Below are 11,895 nucleotides of genomic sequence, written 5' to 3'. Positions count from 1 at the left end.
CAGGCTCTGTTTGACGGAATGGACTTCATATGTGAGCCAGGAAATATTTTGCAAATAATGCTGCATCGGAGGGCGCCATTGTTCGCAACGATCCCTCGCTGTTGTTGATTTTTATACGTTCAATGTATAGTGCGTCATCAATTTTGGATGTGGAATATCTATTAATATCGTTTTAGAGTAGCTGGGAGATTCGGGTTGTGCGGACATCTCATCTGGATGCGAATCGTGAGAACCCAGGTTGGAACCCGTTGGAGGCAGAGTGTTGCTCGATTTAAGTAGGTATCCCGTAATTTTTCCAACTTCGAGGCGCAAATGCCAGCTAGTCTCCCATGGCATGCGTCCGAGCGGCGTGGTGCTGAGATGCTGGTCTGTCACAGTGAAGGGTACCGTGAGGAGAAGAATATATAGATAGCAGGATATATATATTTTCCCCAACGAGCTTTAGGCGACCACCGATAGATGGCGCCTTCATTTCCAACCCAACTCGTTAACGGCAGTAAATTGCGTATAGTAATATGGCCGGACTTGGTGTGTGATAAAGTATCCGGTCCTCCCAACAACGTTAGCGACACAGGGGTGGTCGGCTGAAGTTAGTTTTCTGCAGTTTTCCAACTTCGTAGGAGCGAATGCAAGCCGGTCTCCCATTTGAAAAAGTTTCTCCGCAGAGAGCAGCCAAACCTTCAACATAATATTTACATAACATAAAAATTCAATCATTTGACATTTTCCTTTCAAAATATGTAAAGCAGATGGCGTCACCAATAGAACACAAAACACTCGTAACTCGTAGTTGAGCGGTAGATAAGGAAGGCAACCCCTACTGCGGGGTGGACTTTCCCTAGAAAGCTACGCGTAATCAAGCTATGTGTGCTGGCGGTTCCAACAGGTAATCGGAGGTGTTTTTTTCATCCGGGTCTGCGGAATGTTTGTGAGTAAAGAAGAGCAACGCGGTGTTATTCGGTTTTCAGTGGTAGAGGAGATGGAGTTTGCGAAGTGCATCTGCGAATGAAAGCAGTGTACGGCGATCATGCACTGTCATTGGCTCGGACTGACAATGACAGTGCATTGACAGTGTACAGGACTGACACAAGCGTTTCCACTGTGCACTCACTTTCTTGTAGTGGAGTTCCTTTGCAATGATGGCATGAACGGAACCCTAATGCACTCCCACCTTCTGATTAATGTCCCTTTTTGTACGTCGTCTGTTTGGGTTGATTATCTGGTCGACTTCTTTCACCAACGCGTCCACGGTGACGAGGTGATTTTGACCTGGTCGCGTATTATCATTCACAGAGTTCCCGTCCTTCGCGGAAACGCTTGTGCCAGTCCTACATACTATGCCAATGCAGCCCACATGCACTGCCTTCGTTCGGCAATGCACTTCACGAAATCCAACTCCTTCTGCCGCTAAAGAATTAATAACACCACTTTGCTCTGCTTTACTCGAAAATATTCCGCAGACGCAGATTAAAAAAAAAATCAGATTGCCTGTTTGACGCTGTCGGCCGACCGCCAGCACATATCAAGTTATTCCGCGAGACTATCTAGGGCAAGTCAATTCTGCAGCATCCTATCACTCTTCCTACTCTACCTATCACTCTTCCCCTACGCAACGTTTCGCCGCACTCATAAAAACCAAATTGTATAACAACTGGATATGCAATTGACATATGCGTTAACAACAACATGCGGTTGATAACGAGGCCCTACCTTAATACCCTACTTTACACATCGTCGTCGTCCCCCCCCCCTTCATTTCTTATATGTTAACAAAGATTCCCAGTTCGGTAGATATACAGGGTGATTATAAAAAAACTATCTCGACATATGGGCCCCTAACTATCATACCATTCACAGAAACTGAATGAAATTTTGGCATAAGGTATTTTGATGTATGCGCTCAAGAATGATATGGAAAACAACCGTGTCACTCTAACAGTTACGATTACAGTGAGAAAATTTCGAAAATATCAAATGGCAACACCAAGTTTTTTTGTATTGGAATGTGATCTCCATTGTGAAAACCCCTAAATAGCGTTCGAACGGCAACTGTAGCATGAAAATCACCGGCGGTAGATAGGCTAAAAGTGAGGACAACCAATAAGGACAGAGAAGCAGCATAAAATAAAGCATTTTATTGTGTTTCACAAATTTTCCACATGACCTTGTGGAGGACTAATCAGGCTGGGATCTCAGCCGAAGAAATGGTGTGACGAATGAAACGAACATTAATGCTCTGGTGCACGGCAAAGTTCTTTTTACTTTTTCCTTGCCTAGCTCCGGGCATTTTCGGGCTACAGGTGCCATTCCAACGCTATTTAGTGTTTTTCAGTATGGAGATAGCATTCCAATACAAAAAAACTTGGTGTTGCCATTTGATATTTTCGAAATTTTCTCCCTGTAACCGTAACTGTTAGAGTGACACTGTTGTTTTCCATATCATTCTTGAGCACATACCTCAAAATACCTTATGCCAAAATTTCATTCAGTTTCTGTGAATGGTATGATAGTTAGGGGCCCATATGTCGGGATAGTTTTTTTATAATCACCCCGTATATGACTGCTACCTCAACTTTTTGAAGAACAAATCTGTTGCGAGAAACCTGCGGTAAAACAAAAAGAGAGAGAGACTTATTTTACTCCACCTACTGCGCAAGCATCAGCTGAAATTGTGATCTGGGATTGTTCCTTTGTTCTGGATTACAGTCAACAATAAAATAAAAGCTGATCTTTTCATGAACACATATAATGGCCATATTTCAACCTTCAATGGATACTTTATTTACAAATACAAATACAAATACAACGCCACAACAGGCAAATTGCCCAACGAGGCGGCTGACTTAAGAACATCATGAATCCCCGAGCCCCTACCTACTACTGCACCCCCCCCCCGCGGAACCCCCCAACGAATCGGTACATGCGGGAATGTGCGTGTGCGTGTAGTGCAACCTGACGTAAAGTTTGTTTCTGTGTAATGCTTGTTATGTGTAGTGCTGTCATCTGCCCCCAGTTTTACTAACTATGAGTGAAGTGTTATGGTTGAATGATTTACCGTTGTAGGACTGTTGCTCTCTGTGGCGAGACTTTTTAACGGGGAGATCGGCTCACATTTGCGCCTTGAAGTTGGGAACCACAGAAAACCAACTTCAGCCGACCACCACTGTGGGGTTCGAACCCGGATCCTCGCATCACGAGTCCGGCACTATAACCACTCGACCACCACAGCGGCCAGAATAGCGGTAGAAATCTACGCCAGAATAAATTTGTCTCGTGTGGTTGAAAATTTGTTGAAAGAGCACGAGTCATCAATCGGACACTATTTGCCATCAGCCAAGTTTCCTCTTGATATAATCGAGAGCATATGGAACTCATTATAGTCTGAGAAGTCTTTCGACACTTTCTGGGTCCATCATAAAAATATTCGTGTTAAGTGGTGCTCGGAATCCTGATTGCACGTTACCCAGTTTCGTGTCCAGGCTTCATAAAAAACATTCTTAGCCATGATGGCTTCACACATTCTGTCAAAATGTGCCAACAGACCAGTGATTTTTCAAATTGGGGTTGCCTGCTGGACTATCAAGGGCCCATCACCTATTCACTGGGGGTGGGGGGGGGGGGGGTTCCCCCATGACGTAATTTTAGAATTATATAAAAAAAAATCAATGCTAAGAAAAAATATAATACTATGATAAATTACTCGAAAAGAAAAGTTTTAATTAAATGAACGTGTAAAAGCATCGCTGCAACGTTAGTAGACTGGAATACTAATATTGTTAAGATTTGACAAAAATTGTATTTGTGGTGACATCTCTCGATAGGAGTATGAAACGTTGTTTAGCTCTTGGTTCTATCTATCTATCTTTTGGTACACTGGTGTAAAAAATTAAGAGAATTTGCAGACTTGGTCGATTATCTCTAGAACTACTGTACCGATTTTAATGAAATTTGATATGTACATACATTGATACAATACAAAACAAATAACCATTCAATAATTGTAATACACACACGCATGATCGTGCGTAACACTCGTTGGAGTCGGAAGGTATGAAATAGCGGTTGCAGAATAAACAAAAAAATGCGTTAATAGATGGGTTAATAGGGGGTATGGTCCCCTCTTACAGATATACAGGTCTCGCAGCGTGATTTCATACTTGAAATAAGGCAGTTTATCATTTCCTGTGGCAATTGGTCCCACTCGTTCAGCAACGCTGTTTTCATTCCCTGGATGGTTCCCGGAGGGGGGTTGCGAGTTGCAATTGCCCTCCCCAGAGCGTCCCAGACATGCTCTATAGGGTTAAGGTCTGGAGATCTGGCTGGCCAATCCATCCGGCGAATATCCTCAGTCTCTAGAAAATCGTCGAGCAGAAGAGCTCTATGTGGCCTCGCGTTATCGTCTATTAAAATGAACTCAGGGCCAACTGCACCCCTGAAAAGGCGAACATAGGGCTCCAAGACCTCATCCCTATACCTCACGTCAGTTACAGTGCCTCTTTCAAAGACATGGAGAGGTGTGCGGCCATCCAACATGATGCCTGCCCAGACCATTAAACCTCCTCCGCCATAATGGTCGATTTCGCGGACATTGGAGGGTAGGTAGCGGGTCCCTGGTTCTCTCCATATGAACGTACGGCGAGAATCGGTGCTTAGGCTGAACCGGGACTCATCAGTGAAGAGAACGGTCGCCCATTGATCCATACTCCAATCTCTATGCTCTCTGCACCATGATAAACGGATTCTCCTGTCCGTAGAAGTGAGCGGTACGCAAACAGCAGGTCTTCTTACAAACAGCCCTTTCTCATGAAGTCTTTTGGAAACAGTCACCCTTGATACACGGGTTCCTGTGGCTGCATGCACGTCACGAGAGAGCTGAGAAGCTGTAGCACTCCTGTTACGCCTCGCTATAATCGACAAATGGCGATCTTCTCTGGCCGTCGTGGCTCTTGGATGACCTCGCCCAGGGTTTCTCTCGATGGATCTGGTATCCTGGAACTGTTTTCATAAGTTACGCACGACGCTGGGCGTTAAATTGAACTCTCTACAAATCTGGACTTGAGATTGGCCTGCTTCTAGCCCACCCGCCCCCCCCACAATTCGCCACCTCATTCCATCATCTAAACGTTTGTGGTTACTCATTTTTACTGTTACAATTTGAAATTAACTGATTGCTGCAAAATAACACCAAGAAATTCGCCGAGGTGTGCTAGCGAACGAAATGCGTCTTGACTTACGCGCGCTTATAAAGCTTCTTTCTCTACTGGCTCCGCCTACACACACGTGTACGCTTACGTATTTGACGTTCAAGATTTGCATTTTTGTCTAGAAGCAGTGGTTTTACATTCAGTTCAGTTCTTTTCATGAAATTCGATAAAATATGCAAAGTCTCTTAATTTATTTCACCAGTGTACTTTGGCAGTCCAGTAGATAGCATTGCTATATTTACTACTACTGGATAGAATGCCCTCTATTGTTCAAGAACATTTTCGGTGATAGATGGGTGTAGTTTCTGCTACTATAAATGGGGTTCCATGGCAGAGGCAGTCATTTGTAGCAGCAACATGTTCTACGATCTACGACAAACAAATATATGTAGACCGCTGCACTAGGCAGATCTGACCGAAGTCCCTATTCAAGAACGGACAGTACCTGTGTTTTTGTGTCTCCAAAAATTAGAGCAAGTCTGAATGTCTCATTCAAGGCCGTAGCCAACAAGGAACGGGGGAGGGGGGAGGGCAGTTGAAGTGCCAGGAAATGAATGATTTACATGGAGTCACGTGGCTAGGTTTACTGTACTATCAGTTTGGTCGTCGTTCCTATGTATGAGATATCTGCCTACGATTCTGTCTTTCATTTTGCGACATCATCAAATATTCATTTCTACCAATCTTAATACCGTATTCTCCCACATTAGCAGGCATGCCGTGAAACTCGAGGGACACCAGCATTTTGACTTTTGACTGTAATGAAAGGGTCTGGTCCGTTAACGGCATGCCGAGAAAAATCGAGGTTTTTACTCATCCTGATCTCAATAAGAATTTAGGAAATTCAATAGATTTTTAGAGTAAAGGTATTTAAGAATTCTCCAGAACATCTCTGGCTTCAATTTCCTGGCATGACAAAAAATACGCTTATTCCCGGCTCCCTCGCTTTTTTCTGGCATGCTGGTTGATTTGCGGAAACACGTAAATTCACTTGAAAAGGTAATCGACCCTTTTTCGAATTTCGGTTTCAGTTCCGGTTCAGCATCTAGTTTTTCCAAGTATAAAAGACTGTCACAATGAGAATCATCAAGCAGTTCCATCAAGAATAAAACCCGTTAAAACACTGTGGCAATCATATCATGGCGATCATTATGCAATAGGGTGCTCACAACTCTCAGACTTGATATTCAGTCAACACTAGAGTTTCCTTTCTTATCGTCGTACGACGCGTTTTATCAAATACGTCGTATCGGCGTCTCTGGTCGTGAGTAGACGACTCGATGCATTTTACGTATGCCAGACATCGATGCTGCGGTCAATGGGTAGGAAGTAACAATGCACACTCACACAGACGTGGAAAGGTTTTCCAGGTCTGGACGAAAAGTAAATATAAAAAAAAGAGGAGAAGGGAAATTAACTCGACTGTGAATGACAGTTGCAAGGACCATCGTCCCGACCAGTGAATATCCCTGTTCGGCAAATACTTCGAAAAGGCCGTCGAAAAAAACCCGAAGTAGGTGGATATACGCACTGTATGTGTGCTTAAGAGATTTGTTCGCTGGACTGGCACACACTAAGCAAACACGTTCAACAGTTCCATAGACGATCGGGGAGAAGAAGGAAGGACTCTCCTCACGAAGACCACCGAACCGGACTTTGCCACTCTAGTCCCTCTCTCTCTCTCTTCCTATTGGGGAAAGATCCGATTATTTTCCTAGAAAAGAAGTAAAATCGTTGCTGAATATAATATAATACGATACAGGAGAAACCATTTACCCTGCAATAGTTTTTGGTTGATTATTAGATTTGAGATAGAGACACAGATCATTATTGAAGTTTATAATTTATACGAGCCTGGAAGAAAAGAATACGGTCGCACTTAAGAGTGACGAGGAATAGTGTTGTTATAACCGATGTGACGTTGAACATCGATCGTTGTGTTTCTTTACGTAAACGTGGATGCGCTGCTTGACTCATGCCGCTCGCCAGCCAGAAGAATTGAGATTAATGCAGTGTATACCACTAACCAGAACATGGCCAGCCGCTCTGTCTCGAGGAAGAGATATAAGCATGTTGTCCAAGGTACCTGGACCAGGCTGGAAAGTTCAGTTTATGCCAGAGCATGGCGAATTGAAAAAAATTTAGGCCCCGGCAAAATTTCATAGGTGCTCCAAGCAGTTTTTTCCCCCGACAAAATCGGTTTATAATAGTGAATATATCGGTATTTTTTTACTTGTCCAGAACTTAGGGACCCCTTTATATGCTAGCAGACACGCTGGCACAACTTCCGATAATTTTGTGCTGCCTTTCGACTTCAATTAAGTTACCATACATAAAAAATATTTTTTGCCAATTCCAATATTTTAGTTATTTGTCCAGTCTTGCTATATACGTACACATCTTTTCAAATTTGGCCTATGTTGAAAACTGTTCGATTGTTTTAAAGGAAAAGTTTTTTTTCATATTTTTGTCGATAGACTTCGCTCCACAAAATTAAAAATCACTGGAAATATTCAAATCAGAGTCCTATAAAATGTAGGGTGTACGATTAACTGCTCATTTCTGAATTTTCCTGTTACTGGCGCTGACATAAGGTTTCCATTGTGATGTTGACATTGATGAATAAAGCATTATTGGTGAAACTGTTTTATCTCAGCCACGAATCACCGGCTGAAGCTTTACGAGAATTTCGGACACAAAAGAGATTGAAGAAAGGTTGACGTACAATTACTATTGAAGGACTTTCATGCTGCACCCTCTATCGACAAAAATTTGAAATGACTCTTTTTTTCTGTGCCAGAAAAAAAAAATCTCCCTCCGTGAGAATACCTTTTTCGCAAACCACATAAAAATATACCTCTTCCTTCAATTTTTATGAATTTTCATACCATTTATGAATTAATGAAACACCCTGCATGTATTCCTCCTGAGCGCCCCAAAATTTCTCCGAAATAGTTAGTTTTGCTTAGCATCAATAAGAAATTCCACATTTTCTGCTACTTCACCGCACACCAACTTCGGTCATATATCGCCATACGGCAATTTCCAACCAGAGGAGTTGGATGGGAAATGAAGGCTCCATCCATCGGTGGTCGCCCCAGGCTCAACTTGCTTTTGACGTTCTATGCTTGGATTCGAATCCACAGTTTCTGCTAGCACCAGAAAAACTTCTTTGGATGCGACAATCTGTGTTTTAGAGAATATGTATAGGAAAATTATTTTAAAACGGCTGCCTAGCCTGAGTACATGATTACACATAATTTAAGTATTATATACAACAGAGATATCATCGAAGGTTCTCTAGACAAGATGTGCTCTCACATTTCAGTTCGCGTGGATCCATAGATAGTTGCGGTGCTTTCAAACGGAGCCCAAGCAAACATGAATATTTCTACAATTTACACAATAATAATAATATAATAGATAGTTTTTTTTTTAATTTTTACGGCTTTTGATACAGCGGAACTCAAGAGATGCTTTCATGGAACCCCAGTATTCGGCGGAATATAGGTTAGAAATCTGTCCTCATATAGTCTGTGGGAATCTGCCGGAACCGTCACTTATTGCCGAGGTATCGTGATAACCGAGCTTGCCTGTAGGTTTATCCTTATATAAATCAAAACGAAAAATTTGGCAGTGAATCCGGGTTTTCTTGCAACTTAATAAAGTGTTGCACACAATTCAAAAATGTCTTGGAAAGTCTTCCCAGACAATCCTGTATCACTAATCTTAATAAAAGCCACGTTCAGCGACTAAATTTCCAAGCCATTAAAACCCAAAACCATCGGAGCATACGGAACGGGGAGTGAGGTCAATACATTCTTTTAGGTGAGTACAAACCTTCTCCTAGACCAAACTATCCAATAGAAATCTTCTCGGGCATGATACTCGCACACACGCACACATACTGCTGCAGAATCTCGGGTGCTGTTCTGCTTGGCATCATTCTCGAGCAATTTCGATGTTGCGACGATGTTTCTCAGGGAGAAGGATCGAGCCTCCTCGCTCTCTTGTCATATCACAGCTTTCCTCCTAACCTTCCAATAAAACACGCCCATCTACTTCACACCATCAGCATCACCACCATCCTTCTCTAGCTCTGTATCTCGCGCTCTCTCTCTCTACTCTTATGAAGTTTTATTGTCATCGGGCTAGAGATAGATAGATATACGTGGTTGTGTTGGGTGATGCCGCTGTTGTCGACAAAAGAATCGAACCTCGGTCGTGGGCTCACACACACACACACATACTTCTCTGGAAACGAACATTCATCATGAGGGGCGGCCAAGGCAAGAGACATACTCTGTCTGGCTTTTGTATGGTAACGATGTCACTCCCAGCTCGTTAGCTCTAGCTGCTAACTCCAGAGTAAAAGTAGGGAGAGAATGCATCTAGGCTCTGGGAGGAGCAAAAGCCCTAGCACAAAAGGGTGGAAGGAAGATATCTGCCTAAATACATAAGCATACATATATATGTGTAGCTTTACACATGAATTTATGCGTGTATACACACACACACAGCACCATCATCATCAACTCTTTCATGTCAACAAAGTCGGAGAAAAACAAAAAAAAACAAAAAGCAATATGATAATAAAATAAACCCTCTCTTTTCCAGCATTAAATCTGCATTTAAAGGCTAGTGTTGGAGCTGCAGTTCGAAATTTATGAACAAGTGGAGACGTGTCAGCACAGACACGCGTTATTCTCGGAAATGGATGCTAACAGCCAAGCTCTGCTGTCCTAGCGGGAGAAACAAGATGATGGGGAGAAAAATGAAATATTATGTATGAAGGCTTTTTCAAAACAACAGGAAATGTAAAAGGGAAGTAGTAAAAATTTTTGGGGGAAATGTCTTCATTTTTCGTCGATGTTTACAATGCTGGGCTCGAAATTGGTGTTTTATATTTGGTGTGTATGTGTGTGTGTGAATGGAATGGGAGACACGTGACGTGTGTTTTTGTGGCTTTTAAGTGAATGAAAAGGGTTGCTAGATCAAAAAAAGTGAAAACAAACAACTTTTTTTCTTATAGTATTAGTGAATATGAACCAAAAACTATTACTGATTTACAATCGGGGAAAAGAGAGACATTAGGCTAGTTGGCATAGTTTTTACTATTTGTTTTTTCAATTTTGTCCTGTAATACTTACATGCTATTTTTTTTTTCAATTTTCTCCTGTAATACAACAAATGTGATCGATGCTGCGGATAGGAGTAGTGTTTGGCTAAAAATTAATGATGAAAATATCACTCAAAAGTGTAAGCTCATTTCATAATAATTGTTTGGAAAATTGTTAAAAATCATGTCATTTTACCCCAGATGTGGAGCAAGTTGGCACAACCTCTGGGGTAAGTTGCCATAGTACAATATGATAGTTAATCGGATCTGAGGAATAAACGTAAGTTAGTAATTACAAAACATTTATTTCAATACAAAAATACAGAAAACAACGGTATGCATGTTAAGCACTCAATAATTTGAAGAAGAAAATGGATGTAAAAAAATCTGTATCATTTAATTTACAAATAGTGAGAAGCCTTAGGGTAAGATTTCAGAATAATTTGATTGCATTTTTTTTTAATCATGTTGATGAATTAAAAAAATGAAATAAATGATAAACAACTACATTATTTTCAATAATTTGTGAAATATCTGAATCAACTGGAGTAGATCTACTGTGTAAATGAAATTCTCAATATGAAAATATATTATTTCTTCTTTTAACATACGAATTTCGAGACATCTATACTTAAAAATAGATCGGTGAGACTTATACGTATCCCTGTATGCAAGATCTTGAACACATTTCAGTGATCATTGATCGGCTTGATAAGAAGTCAAGAAACCTTTAACGTTCTTCCATCATGTATAAACCGCAACAAAACTCAACAATATCAAAAACGTCACGGTAAAAAAAAAAAAGAAAGAGTTTTCTGAAACGTAAATATGAATAATATTGGGGGGGGGGGGGAAGAGTACAAATTCGTATCTTCTCTTACATGAGAACACTGCAAGAAATAAAAGCCAAATAAAAACTTATGCAAAGAATGGAAAAGTTCGTGCTGATATCATACACATAGACGCACACCTTTGCTCTTCCCAACAAATAGTAATAAGATTTTATATCGCCGTATACGCGGTGAATATTCTGTACAGAACTTGAAATAGGTATTTCGGATAGTGGTTGTGATGTCCCTGGGAGTATAACATAAACTTTTATATGTTATTACTCGCGTTCTGTATGCATGCACATGAGAAAAAGAACCCCGGGAAGAAAACAGGTTATCATGGTTCGTATAAAATTTTTCTTTCCTTTTTTTTTCAAGCATCTTAAAGAAAGAAATCGGAGTTGTGTGTGAGAGAGAGAAAAAAAAAAGAAAAAGATGATACCATTTGATTTCCTGAAATGAATGGTCCTTTCCGTGGTTTCTTTGAAAAGTGCGGAGATGCCGGACATCCGTTACTAAAGCGTATGTCCCTTTTTTTTGGTCTCTCTCTCTCTCTCTCTCATGTTTCTTACGCAATTGTTATGCAGCATCAATTCTCTAAAAAGATACAGGGGATGGAGGGTAAACACATAAGTATCACTTGGTTTGATCGAGACCAAAAAAAAAAAAAATAATAATAAATAAGAATAGCAATGTTTTTGATACTAGTTTACGTTTTTTCCAAGTGAGGAATACTTACTTC

This window comes from Pholcus phalangioides, unplaced genomic scaffold, assembly GCF_987345545.1.
Source record: "Pholcus phalangioides strain wild (caught in Gottingen) unplaced genomic scaffold, Ppha-v1.0 ptg000013l_1, whole genome shotgun sequence".
Classification (NCBI taxonomy): domain Eukaryota; kingdom Metazoa; phylum Arthropoda; class Arachnida; order Araneae; family Pholcidae; genus Pholcus; species Pholcus phalangioides.
This window is presented reverse-complemented; position numbering follows the sequence as displayed.